General features: G+C 42.7%; 1 non-coding gene and 1 pseudogene across 1 annotated transcript; both read right to left on the bottom strand.

The window, feature by feature from the left end:
• Window positions 1-21,098, bottom strand: part of LOC137350407 (histone H2A-like) — a 171,001-nt pseudogene that overhangs the window by 109,620 nt on the left and 40,283 nt on the right.
• trnaf-gaa (transfer RNA phenylalanine (anticodon GAA)) lies at window positions 12,000-12,072 on the bottom strand. The gene has a single exon. It is a non-coding gene; the product is annotated as a tRNA-Phe (tRNA).

The following is a 21,098-nucleotide window of genomic DNA, read 5'->3' as shown; positions in this document are numbered from 1 at the left end:
AAAAGATATGAGGAATTCATGATAAATGTATTTAGGTAGTGAGTGGGTGGAATCTAGATAGAATAGAAAGTGAGATTGGGTGGACAGAAGCAGTGTGAAAGGATGGCTCAAACAAAAGGTAAACGCCCTGAAAGGTGAACTCTGTTTCTCTCTCCACAGATGCTGCCAGAGTTTCTGAACATTTCCAACACTTTCTGTTTTTATTTCAGAATTTGCAGGATGTTGCTTTGCTCTGAAAAAAAAATGGATGATCGGCTTTGGCTGCCAGTGAAATTCCACAGGAGCTAAAAGGAAGTTCTGATATCAGTGGCATGTTGATCTAGGGGGATGATTCTTGCTTAGGGTGAGTGATTAATTAATGTGTGAGAGATCCTGGGTTCAAATCCTGGACAAGCCCTTCTTCTTTGGTATTTTTAGTTTAAGGTCATTGATTGGTTTCAGCCTTGCAGAAGGCGGAATTGATTTCCATGTGGAGCCTGCTTGAGGACCAGAGAGCTGGATTCAAAGAGCTTGATTAACTAAATGTACAGATAGCCAAGTGGGAATATAAAGTTGTTGCAGTAATTGTGACCTGACTCCAAAAACAACAGGACTGGGTTCTGGACTGGAATGGAATGGAATTCTTCAGTGTTTCTGCTGTTTGGCTTGCATTGACTCATCGATTTTCTTGTTTTTCACTTTGTCGATGCCTTTGAATAATTGTGGATCCTTCTTCAGAGTGTCTTCTTTCACCAGGTAGTTCTGACCTCTGATGATGATACAAAGAACAAAGAACAAAGATAATTACAGCACAGGAACAGGCCCTTCGGCCCTCCAAGCCTGCGCCGATCCAGATCCTCTCTCTAAACATGTCGCCTATTTTCTAAGGTTCTGTATCTCTTTTCTTCCTGCCCATTCATGTATCTGTCTAGATACATCTTAAAAGACTCCATCGTGCCCGCATCTACCACCTCCGCTGGCAATGCGTTCCAGGTGCCCACCACCCTCTGCGTAAAGAACTTTCCTCGCATATCCCCCCTAAACCTTTCCCCTTTCACTTTGAACTCGTGTCCTCTAGTAATTGAAACCCCCACTCTGGGAAAAAGCCTCTTGCTATCCACCCTGTCTATACCTCTCATGATTTTGTACACCTCAATCAGGTCCCCCCTCAACCTCCGTCTTTCTAATGAAAATAATCCTAATCTGCTCAACCTCTCTTCATAGCTAGCGCCCTCCATACCAGGCAACATCCTGGTGAACCTCCTCTGCACCCTCTCCAAAGCATCCACATCCTTTTGATAATGTGGCGACCAGAACTGTACGCAGTATTCCAAATGTGGCCGAACCAAAGTCCTATACAACTGTAACATGACCTGCCAACTCTTGTACTCAATGCCCCGTCCGATGAAGGAAAGCATGCCGTATGCCTTCTTGACCACTCTATTTACCTGCGTTGCCACCTTCAGGGAACAGTGGACCTGAACACCCAAATCTCTCTGGACATCAATTTTCCCCAGGACTTTTCCATTTACTGTATAGTTCACTCTTGAATTGGATCTTCCAAAATGCATCACCTCGCATTTGCCCTGATTGAACTCCATCTGCCATTTCTCTGCCCAACTCTCCAATCTATCTATATTCTGCTGTATTCTCTGACAGTCCCCTTCACTATCTGCTACTCCACCAATCTTAGTGTCGTCTGCAAATTTGCTAATCAGTCCACCTATACTTTCCTCCAAATCATTAATGTATATCACAAACAACAGTGGTCCCAGCACGGATCCTTGTGGAACACCACTGGTCACACGTCTCCATTTTGAGAAACTCCCTTCTACTGCTACTCTCTGTCTCCTGTTGCCCAGCCAGTTCTTTATCCATCTAGCTAGTACACCTTGGACCCCAAGCGCCTTCACTTTCTCCATCAGCCTGCCATGGGGAACCTTATCAAACGCCTTACTGAAGTCCATGTATATGACATCGACAGCCCTTCCCTCATCAATCAACTTTGTCACTTCCTCAAAGAATTCTATTAAGTTGGTAAGACATGACCTTCCCTGCACAAAACCATGTTGCCTATCACTGATGAGCCCATTTTCTTCCAAATGGGAATAGATCCTATCCCTCAGTATCTTCTCCAGCAGCTTCCCTACCACTGACGTCAGGCTCACCGGTCTATAATTACCTGGATTATCCCTGCTACCCTTCTTAAACAAGGGGACAACATTAGCAATTCAATGATGATCGTAATGAGCTTCAATTCGCTGATAGTTTTGGAACTGAACAGATTTCCTTTGCTTGAGTCTACAACATGGAACTCAGTCTGACATGTGGACCCATGGGAGGATTTGAATGCCACCCCTGCGTTGGAGTTGCATCCATCCAATAAGAGACCGAGTAGAAGTGACAGTTCAGTCAGTCAAACATTAAAGTTTTAATTTCAGGGTGGTGAGTTTGAGTGCCATTTTGTTTTTCCCTTTTTTCAGGCTTCATTAGCAGAGAGTACAAGGAGTGTTTGAAATGAAATTCAGCAAAAGTATGAGAAAGTCTCACTTTGATTCGGGACTCATCTCTCTGCAGCATCTCGCTGTGAAAGATTGAACTTCATCTCATTTCATTCCCAGCTCGGGGTCAGTGCGGCTCAGTGGGACTTCTGGCTGTCTCCTGCTTCACAATCAGTGCTGAGAAAGCAATGGGGAATATTATTCACGGCTCTGTAACCTGAGGACACCGATTTAAGGTGAATGGCAAAAGAACCAAAGGCAACATGAGGAAAAACTTCTTTTGCACAGCGAGTGGTTAAGATCTGATATGCACTGCTTGAGAGTGTGATGGAGGCTGATTCAACCATGGCTTTCAAAATGGTATAAGATAATTATCTGAAGTGGAAAAATTGCATGTTTTCATGGAATACATGAGTCTGGCATGAGCTGAGTTGCTCGTGCATAGAAGCAGCACAAGCACAATGAGCTGAATGGCTTCCTTTTGTTCTGTAACTATTCTATGATCTATGATTCTTTTCAGAGTGAAATCAACACTCACATACAAGAAACTGACAGGTACACTGTAAACTTTGCATTACCAGACAAGAAATTGACAGATGCAGTGTGAAACCCACAGTCACGTAGCAGCAGTTGGCAGGTAACGTGTAAAAATCTTTCTTTCATATCCCAACTGCAAGGTACAAAGGAAATTAAGTACAAACCCAGGCTCACACTTCAAAGACTGAGAGATACAAAGCAAAACACATATTCACCTACAAGTACAGAGACGAAGACACACTCAGAGGAGGTGCAGATTCAAGACACATGCATGTGACAGAAACTGATTGGGATAGAATCAAACCCTTTCTCACTTCTCAGAAACTGATAGATATAAACAAAAACTGATGCTCACATACAAGTTGTTGAAAGATATGTGGTGAAACTCACAGAGCAATAGCAGAAACAAACAGGTAATGAATAATACCCACAGTCACAGACCAAAAACTGAAATGTACTGAGTTAAACACCACTTTCTCACACCAGAAACTCATGGCTACAAAGTGAAGCTGACTCTATCCTCCCAGGCATTGACAGGTGCAAAAGAAAACACTCACGACGATTCCAGGTCATGAAATGTACGTCATAAAACCTTTCAGCTGAAAGAATAGCATTAATGACAGGTGTGATACCCAGAATGCTCAGCGGCCTAGAATCCGCCCTATCTGTGACAGGAGAGGGGCGCGCAGGCGCGGTAGAGACAGCTCTGTCAGCAGCTCGAGCTGCGGGTTCGGAGTTGGAGCGGGATATTAACAAAGTGCGAGAAGACTTTGCGGGCTCACACAGCTGGAGCAGGGCCTCAGGGCCACAATAAGATGGAACAATCCCATCCGTATCCCTGCGGATGGCGGTGGTGAAGCTTTTCCCGGTGAGGCTTCCCGAAACGGCGTCAATAAATGGATAAGAATTGGGGACTGGGCAGGGAGCGTCTCTAAATGAATAAAATTTGGGTACTGGTCAGGGAGCGTCTGTAAATGGATAAGAATTGGGGACTGGGCAGGGAGGGAGCGTCTGCAAATGGATAAGAATTGGGGGACTGGGCAGGGAGCGTCTCTAAATGAATAAGATTTGGGTACTGGTCAGGGAGCGTCTGTAAATGGATAAGAATTGGGGACTGGGCAGGGAGGGAGCGTCTGCAAATGGATAAGAATTGGGGGACTGGGCAGGGAGCGTCTCTAAATGAATAAGATTTGGGTACTGGTCAGGAAGCGTCTGCAACAAAAACAAGAAATGCTGGATTCACTCAGCAGGTCTGGCAGCATCTGTGGAAAGAGAAGCAGAGTTAACGTTTCGGGTCAGTGACCCTTCTTCGGAACTCATTTGGGGACTGGGCAGGGAGCGTCGATAAATGCTTAAGAATTGGGGACTGGTTCGGGAGCGTTTTTTTATTCGTTCGTGGGATGAGGGCGTCGCTGGCTCGATCTCAGCTCGAGTAATGTGTCCAGTTCTGGGCACCAGGCTTTAGAAAGGACATCAAAGCTTCTGAGACAGTTCAGAGGAGATTTACTAGAATGATACCAGAGATGAGGGGTGTCAGTTCTCTGGACAGGCTGGTGAAGCTGGGATTGTTCTCCTCAGAGTAGAGAATGTTAAGGGAAAATTTAATAGAGGTGTTCAGAATCATGAAGGATTTTCATAGGGTAGAGAGGGAGAAACTGTTTCCACTGTCCTGGGGGGTCAGTAACCAGAGGACACAGATTTAAAATAATTGGCCAAAAATGTCAAGGGGAGGTGAGGAGAGATCTTTTTACCCAGTAACTGATTCGGATTTGGAATGAATTGTCTGACAGGGTGGTGGAAACAGATTCAGTTATAACTTTCATAAAGGAATTGCACAAATATTTCAAAGTGAAATTCTCCAGGATTATGGGGAAATAGGCAGGGGGTTGGACTAATTGCATCTTTTTGTCAGAGAGTCAGCAGAGGCACAATGGGGCCGAATGGCCTCCTTCTGTGCTGTATGATTCTATGAACATAAGAACGAGGAGCCGGAGTCGGCAAGTCAGCCACTCGAGCCTGCTCTGCCATTCAATCCAATCATGGCTGATCTCATCACGGCAGTTCTTGTTTCTTGCCAGTAGATGTCACTTCACTCCAATACAGTGAAGTTTACAAATCTGAGAGAGACACAACAGGAAAGAATTGTTCACATTATAGTGAATGTGTGGGATTTAGAAATACTAGGAGTGGAGACGAGTTATTACTTGTCTGCTCGATCCCCATAGCCCTGTAAAATTATTTCCTTCAAGTGCCCATTCAAATTCCTTTTGTAATCCTCGATTGTCTCCATTTCCACCGCCCTCGTGGGCAGCGAGTTACAGATCATCACCAATCAGTGGAAGAAAGTTCTTGCGCACATTCCCCCTGTACCTCCTGTCCAAAACCTTCAATCTGTGTCCCCTAGTCCTTGTACCAATAGTTAACGGGAACAATGTTTCCTTGCCAACTTATTTAAAACTGTCACAGCCGAAAACACATCTATCAATTCTCCCCTCACTCTCCTTTGATACAGGCAGAATAACCCTAGCTTTTCCAACCTAACCTTTTAACTAAAATCCTCCATCCCTGGATCCATTCTGGTGAATTTCCTCTGCACCCTCACAAGGACGCTCACATTCTTTCTTAAGTGTGGTAAGCAAAACTGGAAGCAACACGCCAACTGGGGCCTAACCAGAGCTTTATAATGGTTCAGCATAACTTCCCTGCTTTGTACTCAATGCCTCTTTTTTTCAAGCCCAAGATCCCATATGCTTTGCTAACCACTCTCGCAATATGTCTTGCCACCTTCAAAGATTGATGCACATGAACCCCAAGTCCCTCTATTCCAGAACACTCTTTAGAACTGTGCCATTAAGTAAATATTGCCTCTCCCTATTCCTTATGCCAAAATACATCACCTCACACTTGTCACTATTAAATTCCATCTGCCACCTGTCTGCCCATTCTGCTAGCCTATCATTGTCCTGTTGCAGGCAGTTCATATCATCCTCACTGTTTGCCACTCCTCCAAGTTTGTTGTCATCGGGATATTTTGAGATTCTACTCAATATTCCAAGATCCAAGTCATTTATCTTTAGCAAAAAAAGCAGTGGTTCTAGCACTGACCCTTGGGGAACACCTCTGTCGACTATCCTCCAGTCTGACAAAGAATCATTTAATAAGACTCGCTGTTTTCTGTCCTTAAACCAATTTTCTATCCAATTGGACACTGACCCTCTTATACCACGAACCTCAATTTTGTTAACCGCCCTTTTATGTGGTACCTTGTCAAACGCTTCCTTAAAATCCATATAAACAACATCCACTGCATTCCCTTCATCAAGCTGCTCTGTTAGTTCATCAAAAAATGCAGTTAGATTAGTCAAGCATGAACTCCCATTTATAAATCCATGCTCACTCTACTTAATTAACTCAAACCTCTCCAAGTGACTGTTGATTTTTTACCCAGATTATTCTTTCTAAAACCTTACCCACCGCTGCTGTTAATCTAACTAGCCTGTAGTTAGCCGGACTGTCCTTACACCCTTTCTTGAATAAGGGCGTCGCATTTGCCACTGTTTACTCCTGGCACCTCCCCCGTATCCAGGGAAGATTGGAAGATTATGGCAAACTCTTCCATTATCTGCATCCGCATTTCCTTTCGCAACCTGGGATGCCAGCCATCCAGACCAGGTGATTAATCAACCGTAAGCACAGCCAGCCTTTTTAGTACCTCCCTCTCTCAATTTGTACCCTCTCCATTGACTCTACTCTCTTCACTTCGACTGATATTTTGTCAAATTCCACTTCCTTAGTGATCACTGATACAAAGTACTCATTAAGTAGATTAACATTGCCCTGCACCTCTAAGCTTATATTATCCTTTTTGTCCCTAATAGGCCTGACTCAACCTCTTACTACCCACTTATCATTTTCATGCTGCTCGAAGATTTTTGGGTTTCCTTTCATGTTGACTGCCAGTCTATTCTCATAGAAATAGAGAATAAGCAAATATAGAAGATGTAAGTCTTTCCCATCCTTGATGAGGTGGAACTTTCTTGTGTTGTGGGTGGTAATGTCTTGGCCCACGAGTGTGGTGGAAGCAGAGACAATCAATGATTTGAAAAGGAAATTAGATGGATACTTGAAGGAAAGAAACTTGCAGGATGAAAGGGATCGAGCTGGTGAGTGGAACTGACGAGATTGCTCCGGGGAGAGCCAGCATGGACGTGATAGGCCAAACGACCACCTTCTATGCTGTAAATGACTCTGTGTTGTTTCTCAAATTCAATCCACTGGTGCTTGGTAAATACTTTCAAAGTAAATTGTGCAACTGGAAAATCAGAACCAAGGCAAGGGACGCATAAGGAAGCAAAATTGATGAAACCCAGGATTGAACCAAGAACCTTTCCATTTTCAGTTTAACGCTCTCCCAACTGAGCTATTTCAGCCCTACATTAACAGTGGCTTGTTGTCCTTGTTTTGGAAGAAAATACATACATTCAAGTTTTCCAAAAAATTAAAGAACACAACATGTGAGTAATATTCCCCATTGCTTTCTCAGTACTGATGGATTGTGAAGCGGGAGACAGCCAGAAGTGCCACTGAGCCACACAGACCCCGAGCTGAGAATGAAATGAGATCAAATTCAATCTTTCATAGTGAGATGCTGCTGAGAGGTTAGAGTCCTGAATCAAAGCGAGACTTGCTCATTTCAAACACTCCCTGTACTCTCTGCTCATGAAGCCTTAAAAAAGGGAAAAACAGAATGGCACTCAAACTCACAACCCTGCCATTAAAAGTCTCATATTCGACTGACAGAACTGTCACTTCTACTCGGTCTCTTATTGGATGGATGCAACTCCAACGCAGGGATGGCATTCAAATCCTCCCATGGGTCCACATGTCAGACTGAGTTCCATGTTGTAGACTCAAGCAAAGGAAATCTGCTCACTTCCAAAACTATCAGCGAATTGAAGCTGATTACTATCAACATCATCAGAGGTCAGAACGACCTGGTGAAAGAAGACACCCTGAAGAAGGATCCACAATTATTCAAAGGCATCGACAAAGTGAAAAACAAGAAAATCGATGAGTCAATGCAAGCCAAACAACAGAAACACTGAAGAATTCCATTCCATTCCAGTCCAGAACCCAGTCCTGTTGTTTTTGGAGTCAGGTCACAATTCCAGCAACAACTTTATATTCCCACTTGGCTATCTGTACATTTAGTTAATTACAATTTTGTCGACAAGCTCTTTGAATCCAGTTGTCTGGTCCTCAAGCCAGCTCCGTATGGAAGTCAATTCCACCTTCTGCAAGGCTGAAACCAGTAGATAACCTTAATCTAAAAATGCCAACAGACCAGGACTCGTCCGGAACTTGAACCCAGGATCTCTCGCATGCTAATTAACCATACTCTTAAAGCGAGAATCATACCCCTAGACCAACGAGCCACTGACAAGTCAGGCTTTATTAGCTGCTGTGGAATTTCACTGGAACACCCCAGCCAATCATCCATTTTTTTTCAGATCAAAGCAACATCCTGCAAATGCTGAAATAAAAACAGAAAGTGCTGGAAATGTTCAGCAGCTCTGGCAGCATCTGTGCTGTGAGAAACACAGTTAACGTTTCAGGGCACTCACCTTTTGTTTCAGCCATCCTTTCAGACTGCTTCTGTCCATCCAATCTCACTTTCTATTCTATCCACATTCTAACCATTCACTACGTTGCTACATTTTTCATGAATTCCTCATTTCTTTTATTAATGACAATTTTGTATTTCTGGCCTTTGCTTCAGACACCACCACAAGTGGAATCATGTCTCCATCTACCCAATCAAACCACTTCGCTGTATCCTCACATTGCAATGTTTCTTTAACCCTGACAGACTGTGGAGTTTCTGCTGCTTGATTGCAGTTCTTGCTTCCCGCCAGTAGATGTCACCTCACTCCAATACAGTGAAGTTTACAAATCTGAGAGAGACACAACAGGAAATAATTGTTCACATTATAGTGAATGTGTGGGATTTAGAAATACTAGCAGTGGAGACGAGTTATTATTGCACTCTGCTATTACATCTTTTATAATGGACTCCAGCATTTTCCCCACGACTGATGTCAGGCTAACCGGTATATAATTCGCTGTTTTCTTTCTGCCTCTTTTTTTAAAAAGTGGAGTTACATTAACTACCGTCCAATCCATTGGAACTGTTCCAGAGTCGATAGAATTTTGAAAAAAGACCAGAAATGCATCTGCTATTTCAAGGGCCACTTCCTTAAGTACTCTGGGATGTAGATTATCAGGCCCTGGGGATTTATCGGCCTTCAATCCCATCAATTTCCCAAACATTCCCTGCTAATACTGATTTCATACAGTTCCTCCTTCTCACTAGACCCTATGTTCCCCAACATTTCTGGGAGATAATTTGTATCCTCCTTTGTGAAGACAGATCCAAAGTATGTATTTAATTGGTCTGCCATTTCTTTGTTCCCCATTATAAATTCCCCCGTTTCTGACTGTAAGGGGGCCACATTTGTCTTCACTAATCTTTTTCTCTACACATATCTATAGAAGCTTTTACAGTAAGTTTTTATGTTCTCTGCTAGCTTACTCTCATACTCTATTTCCCCCTTCTTAATCAATCCTTTTGTCCTCCTCTGCTAAATTCCAAACTGCTCACAATCTTCAGGTTTGCTGCTTGTTCTGGCCATTTTATATTTCTCCTCCTTGGATCTAATACTTCCCTTAATTTCTTTTGTAAGCCACAGTTGAGCCACCCTTCCTGTTTTACTTTTGCACAGACAGGAATGAACAATTGTTGTAATTCATCCATGCGCTCTTTAAATGCTAGCCATTGCCTATCCACTGTCAACCCTTTAAGTAACGTTCCCCAATCTATCATAGCCAACTCCCGCCTCATACCTTCATAGTTTTCTTTGTTTAGATTCAGGACCCGAGTCTCGGAATCAACTCTCTCACTCTCCATCTTAATGAAGAATTTTATCATATTATGGGCGCACTTCCCCAAGGGACCCCACACAACAAGATTGTTAACTAATCCTTTCTCATTACACAATACCCAGTCCAGGATGGCCTGTTCTCTAGAGGTGTTATACACCTCTATCAATTCTCCACTCAATCTCCTTTGAGAAAGGCAGAATAATCCTAGCTTTTCCAACCTAACCTTGTAACTAAAATCCCCCATCCCTGGATCCATTCTGGTAAATCGCCTCTGCGTCCTCTCAAGGACCCTCACATTCTTTCTAAAGTCTGCTGAGCAGAACTGGAAGCAACACTCCAATTGGGGCCTAACCAGAGTTTTATAATGGTTCAGCATAACTTCCCTGCTTTTGTACTCAATGCCTCTGTTTATAAAGCCCAAGATCCCATATGCTTTGCGAACCACTCTCGCAATATGACTTGCCTCCTTCAAAGATTGATGCACATGAAACCCAAGTCCCTCTATTCCAGTACACTCTTTAGAACTGTGCCATTAAGTATATATTGCCTCTCCCTATTCCTTATGCCAAAATACATCACCTCACACTTGTCACTATTAAATTCCATCTGCCACCTGTCTGCCCATTCTGCTAGCCTATCACTGTCCTGTTGCAGGCAGTTCATATCATCTTCACTGTTTGCCGCTCCTCCAGGTTTGGTGTCATCGGCATATTTTGAGATTCTACTCAATATTCCAAGATCCAAGTCAATTACCTTGAGCAAAAAAAGCAGTGGTTCTAGCACTGACCCTTGGGGAACACCACTGTCGACTATCCTCCAGTCTGACAAAGAACCATTTAATAAGACTCGCTGTTTTCTGTCCTCAAACCAATTTTCTATCCAATTGGACACTGACCCTCCTATACCACGAACCTCAATTTTGTTAACCACCCTTTTATGTGGTACCTTGTCAAACGCTTCCTTAAAATCCATATAAACAACATCCACTGCATTCCCTTCATCAAGCTGCTCTGTTAGTTCATCAAAAAATGCAGTTAGATTAGTCAAGCATGAACTCCCATTTATAAATCCATGCTCACTCTCCTTAATTAACTCGAACCTCTCCAAGTGACTGTTGATTTTTTACCCTGATTATTCTTTCTAAAACCTGACCCACCGCTGCTGTTAATCTAACTAGCCTGTAGTTACCCGGACTGTCCTTACACCCTTTCTTGAATAAGGGTGTCGCATTTCCCACTGTTTAATCCTCTGGCACCTGCCCCGTATCCAGGGAAGATTGGAAGATTATAGCAAGCCCTTCCGTTATCTGCATCCGCATTTCCTTTCGCAACCTGGGATGTGAGCCATCCGGACCAGGTGATTTATCTTCCCTAAGCACAGCCAGCCTTTTTAGTACCTCCCTCTCCTAATTTGTACTCTCTCCATTGACTCTACTTTCTTCACTTCGACTGATATTTTGTCAAATTCCACTTCCTCAGTGATCACTGATGCAAAGTACTCATTAAGTAGATTAACATTGCCCTGCACCTCTAAGCTTATATTATCCTTTTTGTCCCTAATAGGCCCGACTCAACCTCTTACTACCCACTTATCATTTACATGCTGCTCGAAGATTTTTGGGTTTCCTTTCATGTTGACTGCCAGTCTATTCTCATAGAAATAGAGAATAAGCAAATATAGAAGATGTAAGTATTTCCCATCCTTGATGAGGTGGAATTTTTTATGTTGTGGGTGGTAATGTCTTGGCCCACGAGTGTGGTGGAAGCAGAGACAATCAATGATTTGAAAAGGAAATTGGATGGATACTTGAAGGAAAGAAACTTGCAGGAGGAAAGGGATCGAGCTGGTGAGTGGAACTGACTAGATTGCTCCGGGGCGAGCCAGCATGGACGTGATAGGCCAAATGACCACCTTCTATGTTGTAAATGACTCTGTGTTGTTTCTCAAATTCAATCCACTCGTGCTTGGGAAATAATCTATAAGTAAATTGTGCAACTGGAAAATCAGAACCAAGGCAAGGGACGCATAAGGAAGCGAAATTGCTGAAACCCGGGATTGAACCAGGGACCTTGAGATCTTCAGTCTCACGCTCTCCCAACTGAGCTATTTCAGCCCTACATTAACAGCGGCTTGGTGTCCTTGTTTTGGAAGAAAATACATACATTCAAGTTTTCCAAAAAATTAAAGAACACAACATGTGAGTAATATTCCCCACTGCTTTCTCAGTACTGATGTATTGTGAAGCGGGAGACAGCCAGAAGTGCCACTGAGCCGCACAGACCCCGAGCTGAGAATGAAATGAGATCAAATTCAATCTTTCATAGTGAGATGCTGCTGAGAGGTAAGAGTCCTGAATCAAAGCGAGACTTGCTGATTTCAAACACTCCCTGTACTCTCTGCTCATGAAGCCTTAAAAAAGGGAAAAACAGAATGGCACTCAAACTCACAACCCTGCCATTAAAAGTCTCATATTCGACTGACAGAACTGTCACTTCCACTCGGTCTCTTATTGGATGGATGCAACTCCAACGCAGGGATGGCATTCAAATCCTCCCATGGGTCCACATGTCAGACTGAGTTCCATGTTGTAGACTCAAGCAAACAAAATCTGCTCACTTCCAAAACTATCAGCGAATTGAAGCTGATTACAATCAACATCATCAGAGGTCAGAACTACCTGGTGAAAGAAGACACCCTGAAGAAGGATCCACAATTATTCAAAGGCATCGACAAAGTGAAAAACAAGAAAATCGATGAGTCAATGCAAGCCAAACAACAGAAACACTGAAGAATTCCATTCCATTCCAGTCCTGTTGTTTTTGGAGTCAGGTCACAATTACAGCAACAACTTCATATTCCCACTTGGCTATCTGTACATTTAGTTAATTACAATTTTGTTGACAAGCTCTTTGAATCCAGTTGTCTGGTCCTCAAGCCAACTCCAGATGGAAGTCAATTCCACCTTCTGCAAGGCTGAAACCAATGGATAACCTTAATCTAAAAATGCCAGCAGACCAGGGCTCGTCCAGGACTTGAACCCGGGATCTCTCGCATGTTAATTAACCATACTCCCAAAGCGAGAATCATACCCCAAGACCAACAAGCCACTGACAAGTCAGGCTTTATTAGCTGCTGTGGAATTTCACTGGAACCCCCCAGCCAATCATCAATTTTTTTTCAGATCAAAGCAACATCCTGCAAATGCTGAAATAAAAACAGAAAGTGCTGGAAATGTTCAGCAGCTCTGGCAGCATCTGTGCTGTGAGAAACACAGTTAACGTTTCAGGGCACTCACCTTTTGTTTCAGCCATCCTTTCAGACTGCTTCTGTCCATCCAATCTCACTTTCTATTCTATCCACATTCTAACCATTCACTACGTTACTACATTTTTCATGAATTCCTCATTTCTTTTATTAATGACAATTTTGTATTTCTGGCCTTTGCTTCAGACACCACCACAAGTGGAATCATGTCTCCATCTACCCAATCAAACCACTTCGCTGTATCCTCACATTGCAATGTTTCTTTAACCCTGACAGACTGTGGAGTTTCTGCTGCTTCATTGCAGTTCTTGCTTCCCGCCAGTAGATGTCACCTCACTCCAATACAGTGAAGTTTACAAATCTGAGAGAGACACAACAGGAAATAATTGTTCACATTATAGTGAATGTGTGGGATTTAGAAATACTCGGAGTGGAGACGAGTTATTATTGCACTCTGCTATTACATCTTTTATAATGGACTCCAGCATTTTCCCCACGACTGATGTCAGGCTAACCGGTATATAATTCGCTGTTTTCTTTCTGCCTCTTTTTTTAAATAGTGGAGTTACATTAACTACCGTCCAATCCATTTGAACTGTTCCAGAGTCTACAGAATTTTGAAAAAAGACCAGAAATGCATCTGCTATTTCAAGGGCCACCTCCTTAAGTACTCTGGGATGTAGATTATCAGGCCTTGGGGATTTATCGGCCTTCAATCCCATCAATTTCCCAAACATTCCCTACTAATACTGATTTCATACAGTTCCTCCTTCTCACTAGACCCTATGTTCCCCAACATTTCTGGGAGATAATTTGTATCCTCCTTTGTGAAGACAGATCCAAAGTATGTATTTAATTGGTCTGCCATTTCTTTGTTCCCCATTATAAATTCCCCCGTTTCTGACTGTAAGGGGCCCACATTTGTCTTCACTAATCTTTTTCTCTACACATATCTATAGAAGCTTTTACAGTCAGTTTTTATGTTCTCTGCTAGCTGACTCTCATACTCTATTTCCCCCTTCTTAATCAATCCTTTTGTCCTCCTCTGCTAAATTCCAAACTGCTCACAATCTTCAGGTTTGCTGCTTGTTCTGGCCATTTTATATTTCTCCTCCTTGGATCTAATACTTTCCTTAATTTCTTTTGTAAGCCACAGTTGAGCCACCCTTCCTGTTTTACTTTTGCACAGACAGGAATGAACAATTGTTGTAATTCATCCATGCGCTCTTTAAATGCTAGCCATTGCCTATCCACTGTCAACCCTTTAAGTAACGTTCCCCAATCTATCATAGCCAACTCCCGCCTCATACCTTCATAGTTTTCTTTGTTTAGATTCAGGACCCGAGTCTCGGAATCAACTCTCTCACTCTCCATCTTAATGAAGAATTTTATCATATTATGGGCGCACTTCCCCAAGGGACCCCACACAACAAGATTGTTAACTAATCCTTTCTCATTACACAATACCCAGTCCAGGATGGCCTGTTCTCTAGAGGTGTTATACACCTCTATCAATTCTCCACTCAATCTCCTTTGAGAAAGGCAGAATAATCCTAGCTTTTCCAACCTAACCTTGTAACTAAAATCCCCCATCCCTGGATCCATTCTGGTAAATCGCCTCTGCGTCCTCTCAAGGACCCTCACATTCTTTCTAAAGTCTGCTGAGCAGAACTGGAAGCAACACTCCAATTGGGGCCTAACCAGAGTTTTATAATGGTTCAGCATAACTTCCCTGCTTTTGTACTCAATGCCTCTGTTTATAAAGCCCAAGATCCCATATGCTTTGCGAACCACTCTCGCAATATGACTTGCCTCCTTCAAAGATTGATGCACATGAACCCCAAGTCCCTCTATTCCAGAACACTCTTTAGAACTGTGCCATTAAGTATATATTGCCTCTCCCTATTCCTTATGCCAAAATACATCACCTCACACTTGTCACTATTAAATTCCATCTGCCACCTGTCTGCCCATTCTGCTAGCCTATCACTGTCCTGTTGCAGGCAGTTCATATCATCTTCACTGTTTGCCGCTCCTCCAGGTTTGGTGTCATCGGCATATTTTGAGATTCTACTCTGTATTCCAAGATCCAAGTCACTTACCTTGAGCAAAAAAAGCAATGGTTCTAGCACTGACCCTTGGGGAACACCACTGTCGACTATCCTCCAGTCTGACAAAGAACCATTTAATAAGACTCGCTGTTTTCTGTCCTTAAACCAATTTTCTATCCAATTGGACACTGACCCTCCTATACCACGATCCTCAATTTTGTTAACCGCCATTTTATGTGGTACCTCGTCAAACGCTTCCTTAAAATCCATATAAACAACATCCACTGCATTCCCTTCATCAAGCTGCTCTGTTAGTTCATCAAAAAATGCAGTTAGATTAGTCAAGCATGAACTCCCATTTATAAATCCATGCTCCCTCTACTTAATTAACTCGAACCTCTCCAAGTGACTGTTGATTTTTTACCCTGATTATTCTTTCTAAAACCTTACCCACCACTGCTGTTAATCTAACTAGCCTGTAGTTACCCGGACTGTCCTTCCACCCTTTCTTGAATAAGGGTGTCGCATCTGCCACTGTTTAATCCTCTGGCACCTCCCCCGTATCCAGGGAAGATTGGAAGATTATAGCAAGCCCTTCCGTTATCTGCATCCGCATTTCCTTTCGCAACCTGGGATGTGAGCCATCCGGACCAGGTGATTTATCTTCCCTAAGCACAGCCAGCCTTTTTAGTACCTCCCTCTCTCAATTTGTACCCTCTCCATTGACTCGACTCTCTTCACTTCGACTGATATTTTGTCAAATTCCACTTCCTCAGTGATCACTGATGCAAAGTACTCATTAAGTAGATTAACATTGCCCTGCACCTCTAAGCTTAGATTATCCTTTTTGTCCCTAATAGGCCCGACTCAACCTCTTACTACCCACTTATCATTTACATGCTGCTCGAAGATTTTTGGGTTTCCTTTCATGTTGACTGCCAGTCTATTCTCATAGAAATAGAGAATAAGCAAATATAGAAGATGTAAGTATTTCCCATCCTTGATGAGGTGGAATTTTTTATGTTGTGGGTGGTAATGTCTTGGCCCACGAGTGTGGTGGAAGCAGAGACAATCAATGATTTGAAAAGGAAATTGGATGGATACTTGAAGGAAAGAAACTTGCAGGAGGAAAGGGATCGAGCTGGTGAGTGGAACTGACTAGATTGCTCCGGGGAGAGCCAGCATGGACGTGATAGGCCAAACGACCAACTTCTGTGCTGTAAATGACTCTGTGTTGTTTCTCAAATTCAATCCACTGGTGCTTGGTAAATAATCTCAAAGTAAATTGTGCAACCGGAAAATCAGAACCAAGGCAAGGGACGCATAAGGAAGCAAAATTGCAGAAACCCGGAATTGAACCTGGGACCTTTAAATCTTCAGTCTAACGCTCTCCCAACTGAGCTATTTCAGCCCTACATTAACAGCGGCTTGGTGTCCTTGTTTTGGAAGAAAATACATACATTCAAGTTTTCCAAAAAATTAAAGAACACAACATGTGAGTAATATTCCCCATTGCTTTCTCAGTACTGATGGATTGTGAAGCAGGAGACAGCCAGAAGTGCCACTGAGCCGCACAGACCCCGAGCTGAGAATGAAATGAGATCAAATTCAATCTTTCATAGTGAGATGCTGCTGAGAGGTAAGAGTCCTGAATCAAAGCGAGACTTGCTCATTTCAAACACTCCCTGTACTCTCTGCTCATGAAGCCTTACAAAAGGGAAAAACAGAATGGCACTCAAACTCACAACCCTGCCATTAAAAGTCTCATATTCGACTGACAGAACTGTCACTTCTACTCGGTCTCTTATTGGATGGATGCAACTCCAACGCAGGGATGGCATTCAAATCCTCCCATGGGTCCACATGTCAGACTGAGTTCCATGTTGTAGACTCAAGCAAAGGAAATCTGCTCACTTCCAAAACTATCAGCGAATTGAAGCTGATTACAATCAACATCATCAGAGGTCAGAACTACCTGGTGAAAGAAGACACCCTGAAGAAGGATCCACAATTATTCAAAGGCATCGACAAAGTGAAAAACAAGAAAATCGATGAGTCAATGCAAGCCAAACAACAGAAACACTGAAGAATTCCATTCCATTCCAGTCCTGTTGTTTTTGGAGTCAGGTCACAATTACAGCAACAACTTTATATTCCCACTTGGCTATCTGTACATTTAGTTAATTACAATTTTGTCGACAAGCTCTTTGAATCCAGTTGTCTGGTCCTCAAGCCAGCTCCGTTTGGAAGACAATTCCACCTTCTGCAAGGCTGAAACCAATAGATAACCTTAATCTAAAAATGCCAGCAGACCAGGGCTCGTTCGGGACTTGAACCCAGGATCTCTCGCATGTTAATTAACTATTCTCCCGAAGCGAGAATCATACCCCGAGACCAACAAGCCACTGACAAGTCAGGCTTTATTAGCTGCTGTGGAATTTCACTGGAACCCCCCAGCCAATCATCAATTTTTTTTCAGATCAAAGCAACATCCTGCAAATGCTGAAATAAAAACAGAAAGTGCTGGAAATGTTCAGCAGCTCTGGCAGCATCTGTGCTGTGAGAAACACAGTTAACGTTTCAGGGCACTCACCTTTTGTTTCAGCCATCCTTTCAGACTGCTTCTGTCCATCCAATCTCACTTTCTATTCTATCCACATTCTAACCATTCACTACGTTACTACATTTTTCATGAATTCCTCATTTCTTTTATTAATGACAATTTTGTATTTCTGGCCTTTGCTTCAGACACCACCACAAGTGGAATCATGTCTCCATCTACCCAATCAAACCACTTCGCTGTATCCTCACATTGCAATGTTTCTTTAACCCTGACAGACTGTGGAGTTTCTGCTGCTTCATTGCAGTTCTTGCTTCCCGCCAGTAGATGTCACCTCACTCCAAAACAGTGAAGTTTACAAATCTGAGAGAGACACAACAGGAAATAATTGTTCACATTATAGTGAATGTGTGGGATTTAGAAATACTAGGAGTGGAGACGACTTATTATTGCACTCTGCTATTACATCTTTTATAATGGACTCCAGCATTTTCCCCACGACTGATGTCAGGCTAACCGGTATATAATTCGCTGTTTTCTTTCTGCCTCTTTTTTTAAATAGTGGAGTTACATTAACTACCGTTCAATCCATTTGAACTGTTCCAGAGTCTACAGAATTTTGAAAAAAGACCAGAAATGCATCTGCTATTTCAACGGCCACTTCCTTAAGTACTCTGGGATGCAGATTATCAGGCCTTGGGGATTTATCGGCCTTCAATCCCATCAATTTCCCAAACATTCCCTACTAATACTGATTTCATACAGTTCCTCCTTCTCACTAGACCCTATGTTCCCCAACATTTCTGGGAGATAATTTGTATCCTCCTTTGTGAAGACAGATCCAAAGTATGTATTTAATTGGTCTGCCATTTCTTTGTTCCCCATTATAAATTCCCCCGTTTCTGACTGTAAGGGGCCCACATTTGTCTTCACTAATCTTTTTCTCTACACATATCTATAGAAGCTTTTACAGTCAGTTTTTATGTTCTCTGCTAGCTTACTCTCATACTCTATTTCCCCCTTCTTAATCAATCCTTTTGTCCTCCTCTGCTAAATTCCAAACTGCTCACAATCTTCAGGTTTGCTGCTTGTTCTGGCCATTTTATATTTCTCCTCCTTGGATCTAATACTTTCCTTAATTACTTTTGTAAGCCGCAGTTGAGCCACCCTTCCTGTTTTACTTTTGCACAGACAGGAATGAACAATTGTTGTAATTCATCCATGCGCTCTTTAAATGCTAGCCATTGCCTATCCACTGTCAACCCTTTAAGTAACGTTCCCCAATCTATGATAGCCAACTCCCGCCTCATACCTTCATAGTTTTCTTTGTTTAGATTCAGGACCCGAGTCTCGGAATCAGCTCTCTCACTCTCCATCTTAATGAAGAATTTTATCATATTATGGGCGCACTTCCCCAAGGGACCCCACACAACAAGATTGTTAACTAATCCTTTCTCATTACACAATACCCAGTCCAGGATGGCCTGTTCTCTCGAGGTGTTGTACACCTCTATCAATTCTCCACTCAATCTCCTTTGAGAAAGGCAGAATAATCCTAGCTTTTCCAACCTAACCTTGTAACTAAAATCCCCCATCCCTGGATCCATTCTGGTAAATCGCCTCTGCGTCCTCTCAAGGACCCTCACATTCTTTCTAAAGTCTGCTGAGCAGAACTGGAAGCAACACTCCAATTGGGGCCTAACCAGAGTTTTATAATGGTTCAGCATAACTTCCCTGCTTTTGTACTCAATGCCTCTATTTATAAAGCCCAAGATCCCATATGCTTTGCGAACCACTCTCGCAATATGACTTGCCTCCTTCAAAGATTGATGCACATGAACCCCAAGTCCCTCTATACCAGAACACTCTTTAGAACTGTGCCATTAAGTATATATTGCCTCTCCCTATTCCTTATGCCAAAATACATCACCTCACACTTGTCACTATTAAATTCCATCTGCCACCTGTCTGCCCATTCTGCTAGCCTATCACTGTCCTGTTGCAGGCACTTCATATCATCCTTACTGTTTGCCGCTCCTCCAAGTTTGGTGTCATCGGCATATTTTGAGATTCTACTCTGTATTCCAAGATCCAAGTCACTTACCTTGAGCAAAAAAAACAGTGGTTCTAGCACTGACCCTTGGGGAACACCACTGTCGACTATCCTCCAGTCTGACAAAGAACCATTTAATAAGACTCGCTGTTTTCTGTCCTTAAACCAATTTTCTATCCAATTGGACACTGACCCTCCTATACCACGAACCTCAATTTTGTTAACCGCCCTTTTATGTGGTACCTTGTCAAACGCTTCCTTAAAATCCATATAAACAACATCCACTGCATTCCCTTCATCAAGCTGCTCTGTTAGTTCATCAAAAAATGCAGTTAGATTAGTCGAGCATGAACTCCCATTTATAAATCCATGCTCACTCTCCTTAATTAACTCGAACCTCTCCAAGTGACTGTTGATTTTTTACCCTGATTATTCTTTCTAAAACCTTACCCACCACTGCTGTTAATCTAACTAGCCTGTAGTTACCCGGACTGTCCTTACACCCTTTCTTGAATAAGGGTGTCGCATTTGCCACTGTTTAATCCTCTGGCACCTCCCCCGTATCCAGGGAAGATTGGAAGATTATCGCAAGCCCTTCCGTTATCTGCATCCGCATTTCCTTTCGCAACCTGGGATGTGAGCCATCCGGACCAGGTGATTTATCTTCCCTAAGCACAGCCAGCCTTTTTAGTACCTCCCTCTCCTAATTTGTACTCTCTCCATTGACTCTACTTTCTTCACTTCGACTGATATTTTGTCAAATTCCACTTCCTCAGTGATCACTGATGCAAAGTACTCATTAAGTAGATTAACATTGCCCTGCACCTCTAAGCTTATATTATCCTTTTTGTCCCTAATAGGCCCGACTCAACCTCTTACTACCCACTTATCATTTACATGCTGCTCGAAGATTTTTGGGTTTCCTTTCATGTTGACTGCCAGTCTATTCTCATAGAAATAGAGAATAAGCAAATATAGAAGATGTAAGTATTTCCCATCCTTGATGAGGTGGAATTTTTTATGTTGTGGGTGGTAATGTCTTGGCCCACGAGTGTGGTGGAAGCAGAGACAATCAATGATTTGAAAAGGAAATTGGATGGATACTTGAAGGAAAGAAACTTGCAGGAGGAAAGGGATCGAGCTGGTGAGTGGAACTGACTAGATTGCTCCGGGGCGAGCCAGCATGGACGTGATAGGCCAAATGACCACCT

Source organism: Heterodontus francisci, chromosome 35, assembly GCF_036365525.1.
Source record: "Heterodontus francisci isolate sHetFra1 chromosome 35, sHetFra1.hap1, whole genome shotgun sequence".
NCBI classification, from domain to species: domain Eukaryota; kingdom Metazoa; phylum Chordata; class Chondrichthyes; order Heterodontiformes; family Heterodontidae; genus Heterodontus; species Heterodontus francisci.
This window is presented reverse-complemented; position numbering and strand designations above follow the sequence as displayed.